At 37.0% G+C, this 4,601-nt stretch overlaps 1 protein-coding gene and 1 long non-coding RNA gene across 2 annotated transcripts in view; both read right to left on the minus strand.

Annotated features, from left to right (window-relative positions):
* Window positions 1-4,228, minus strand: part of LOC107673349 (uncharacterized) — an 8,008-nt gene extending 3,780 nt beyond the window's left edge. The window contains exons 1-2 of the long non-coding RNA XR_001632398.1: window positions 4,218-4,228; window positions 4,030-4,032 (exon numbers count right to left, since the gene is read on the minus strand). This is a non-coding gene — a long non-coding RNA (uncharacterized LOC107673349). The remainder of the gene's footprint in view (window positions 1-4,029; window positions 4,033-4,217) is intronic.
* Window positions 1-4,601, minus strand: part of znrf2b (zinc and ring finger 2b) — a 64,392-nt gene that overhangs the window by 44,661 nt on the left and 15,130 nt on the right. The gene's annotated exons all lie outside the window — the stretch shown is intronic.

Below are 4,601 nucleotides of genomic sequence, written 5' to 3' on the forward strand. Positions count from 1 at the left end.
GCGAATCCCGCGTCACGGACGAGCCGTTCATGCTTGCCGCACTCACGCAGCCTGTCTCATAATGCTCGGTTATACTCGCACCCGGCTCCGCAAGTCTTCACGAGCGCATCTGACAGTATGGATGAGGCTTGATGCACGCGCGCAACCTGTGTCGACTCGCGCCTGGCTCCGCGTTTAAGACAAATGTAAATTCAGTCTAACTGCTTGCTAATTTCACTTGGATGAAATGAAACATTCAGCACATTTTCCACTTGTTCTTAAAATCCCAAATACCTAAAAATGAATAAATCAACCTAATACTTTAATAATTGACTGTAATACAGTTCTTTATTTACACAAAATAAACTAATCTTTCCTGTGAAATTCAGTAACTAAGTAAATTCTGTAAAAGTAATAATACCATTATAATATTCCCTGCTGAAAAAAAACAATAGAACCCCTCCCAACACACAATAGAAAACTTAATGGATTTAAGGGTTATAATGGGAATTATATTGGTTTTAATGTAAACTATAATGGTGTCTACTGGTATCTGATGGATTCTATGGTGGGATGTAATCAGGCAGACGGGAAACAATGGAACAACAGTAATTCCTATTGGAATAATGCCCTAAACACACTACAAAAAGGAATTTTGTAATTGTTTTAATGGAAACCATAAGAATTTCTGTGATGGTTTCTATTGTGTTTGTTTTTTTCAGCAGGGTAACAATAACTATACCCATACTGTGCTGCACACTACTGACAATATTAAGCTGAAGCTTGAGTTTGCAAAATTAAAATCGCAAATCAAATCGCAATCGCAATATCTGTCCAAAAAAACAAACAAAAAAAATCACAATTAGACATTTTCTCCAAATCACACAGAACTAATAAATACATACTTTGTATTCTCTGAATATAGAAATGGAAACACTGAGGAGGAGATAATAACAGCTATTCAAATGGCCTGATGGACAGCAGGTTAGTTATCCGCAGTTCCTGTTTATAACTTAGACAGGAAGACATCTGAGCAGCAGCACATAAAACCCATCAACTGCAGTTTTTAAAGCAACATTTGGAGCCGTTCATTCTGAAATCAGACAGAAATCAGTTCAGGCAGGACACGTTTATTTGAGCATTTCAGCTACATTTATGTTTTCAATCTCAAACAAATGAACTAACTCGATCAGCGATGAACCTCGTGAGTGCAAATGCAGATTCGATGGTGATTATTCAGCAATCAGGAGGCGCTCGAGTGCAGCAAACCTGCCATAAAACCAAACCAGTGGGAAACGGCGAATCGACTGACGATGCCATCTAATGTGCCATATGCAGTCAGCAAGGGAGATGGGACTCTTACCTCTTCTAAGTGCTCAATTAACTAGACGACATGAGCCTGTCTGCACGCTGCACATCTGCATTCAGCACATCTGCATTCAAGGCACAATTTGCATTCAGAACATTATGTTTGCTTCACTAATGCAGCCAAAACGTCACTCTTGCTTCATCTGTCAGGTACAAATGCAACCCATGGGGTGCAATTTGGCTAAAATCAAGATAACAGAGATAGAAAGCATGAATCAAAACCTCATCAAGAACTGCTCTCAAGAGAGACAACATTCATAATGCACAGAGCATGCAAATTTATTGCATGCACAGAATACCTGGACGACCTACTAAATTTGCTGAAATAAGCTAAACTGAATTTTTTTAACATCCCATTTGTTATCGGAGCGTGCATAGTTAATTTTGCATCATTACGGCACACAAAAAAATACTACGAGCAATAATATCCTGTACTTCTGTATAGATCAAATGGTGCATGCAATGATTCACTAAATTGATTCCCACCATTGATTCCCAAGAAATGCATGAAGTGATAAAATGCAAACTTTGAATGCAATGCAAGTCGCTCTGGATAAAAGCGTCTGCTTAATGCATAAGTGCAAACATAAATAATTTAAAGCTTGTATTTGTGTATAAGACATTTTAATGGAATACTGCTTGCAGAGATAATCACACGACTTAAAGACTGTAATAAGATTACATTCCTGCCTTTATGATGCTGAGATGATCCAACCGCTCATGCATTCATGACTGACAGTCATGCTCAATAGCGTTCATCTAACCATGTGACTATAAGGTAGGGCTACACGATTAATCGAATGCGATTGTCATGCACATTTTGTTAAAAAAGCCGGTTCTGTAATCAGCAGGATATCATCATCACGTGCTTTCAGATGGAGCAGAATTTACTACATATAGCCGTAGTTCACTGACAAGTTACGCAAACAAATCGAAGATTCTGAAATCGAAGAAATCGTTCGCGATAATGACAGCTGTTTGCATAGCTTCTCAGTGAACTACGGCTCTGTGAAGTAAATGCTGCTCCATCTGAAAGCATGTGAAAATACCACATTTAATAACATATTTTTACTCCAAACAGGAAATCATCATCACGTGCTTTAAGATGGAGCAGAATTTACTATAGTTCACTGACAAGTTACGCAAAAAAAAAATAAAAAATAAAAAAAAATCGCAGACGATTTTATTGCGCGATTCTGAAATCGAAGAAATCTTTCACGATAATAACAGCTGTTTGCATAGCTTCTCAGTGAATTACGGCTCTGTGAAGTAAATGCTGCTCCATCTGAAAGCATGTGAAAATACCACATGTAATAACATATTTTTACTCCAAACTCACTTCATAACGTCAGTCGAGTGTTTGAAATAAATCCTTCTGTGAGATGATGTGGCTTCTTACAAAGAATAAGGCACACAACATATTTCATAGTATTCGAAGTAGTAGTGATAAAGGCTATGTCGATAAGCATTGCATTATTATATACTTTATTAGAATGAAAATGATAATAATTATAATAAGAACTCGGATAAATCATATATTGTCATAGTCCTGTGTTTATTAGTCACATTGAATCAATGAAAGCAGTTAAATTTTCTGTTTATTCAGCAACCGCTATAGGCATTTCTTGGGTTTCTTCTGCGGGGCGATTCCATTTCGATTTATCGTGCAGCCCTACTATGAGGATTTCAACACTGTAAAGATCTGTGGAGTAACAAATCAAACGATCTTTATAAGAAAAATAGACATTGTGCAAGAACACAATGTGGTGCGTTACAAAACGAGATATTGTCATATAAAAATGAATGTCACAACAGATCACGAGTAGCTCTTCCTGTAAATGACGTCTATTTAAAGCTGCAAGACTTTGCCAGCATTTTCATTTCTGAAAATCGACTTTAGCTATGAAGTTTAGTTCCCTATGAGTAGTGTGATTACAGGAATAGTTTACCAAAAATTTGTTTCTACATCAGATTTGTAGAAATGTAGCATTGCATCACTTGCTCAGCGATGGATTCTCTGCAGTGAATGGGTGCCGTCAGAATGAGAGTCCACATCAGGCTGAACCCAGCATTTGGGTTAAAAAAAAATTATAACCCAGCATTTTTTAGAGTGTACATTTCTACAAATCTGATGAAGAAACAAACTCATCTACATCTTGGACGATCTGAGGATGAGCACATTTACAGCAAATTTTCATTTTTGGGTGAACTATTCCTTTAAATGCATAAAGGATCTGAGTGGCATTTGCAAAAAAAGACATTTAACGTGGTTTTCCAGGTATGGGAGTTCAGATCAGAGGAAGATGGGAATCCTTTCTTTGCCACACCTTGAAATCATGAGTATACAGTATACACACAAAAACGTCCTTGTTTCAGGAAATCTAATTCAGTTCAAATGCATGATTTGGATCTTTTAACTCACTATTACCACCTTTGCGCCAACACTATGCCAGTGCTTAATCTGGAACCGATCCGCTGTAGAAAAGGTGAAACTAATTATAATCAACCAATCTCATGCACAGATACTCCAGCTACTTTATTTGCCTGTCTATAAAAAGAAACCTTTACTGATTTTCACTAGTGACTAATTGTTTATAAAAATGTCAGCATCCAGAGGACATGGAAACATTGTGAAGCCTCATATATCCATAGCAGAAAAACATGCATATACATTCCCATGACCGTCTCCTCTTGAGAATAAACAGATCCATACTGTCTGTTCTGCATCTGATTATGATGCATCCTCTTCCTGTTTATGCCCAGAGGGAACCGGCTGTTCGTTTGTCCCTTCTGTCATACAAGTCTCTCAATATTGAACCATCCAGGGTGGTTCAACTCCACAACCACGATTTTCTGCAGGAACACTTAACATGTAATTTAATAAAGAAGATTTGAAAAATGACATGAGTGTGAATAAATAATGGCAGTTTTTATTTTTGGAAAAATCAATCCTTTAATCCTAGTCAGACTTAAACCTTACGCTCAGAGCTCTACAAATGCTGACAAGCAATATTAGCAGTGTTGGGGAGTAACTAGTTACATGTAACGGAATTACGGAATTTAATTACAAAATAAAAGTACTTGTAATCAGTTACAGTTACTGAGAAAAAATGTAATTAAATTACAGTTACTTATTAAAATGTTAAGGATTACAAAGGGGGTTACATCTGCTTATTTCACGCACACTCCCACATACAGATTTAATTGATTTCTTTCATACATTGCAGTGACTGCTCTCAAATATGAAACGCCAA

Source organism: Sinocyclocheilus anshuiensis, unplaced genomic scaffold, assembly GCF_001515605.1.
Source record: "Sinocyclocheilus anshuiensis isolate Anshui unplaced genomic scaffold, SAMN03320099.WGS_v1.1 scaffold480, whole genome shotgun sequence".
Classification (NCBI taxonomy): domain Eukaryota; kingdom Metazoa; phylum Chordata; class Actinopteri; order Cypriniformes; family Cyprinidae; genus Sinocyclocheilus; species Sinocyclocheilus anshuiensis.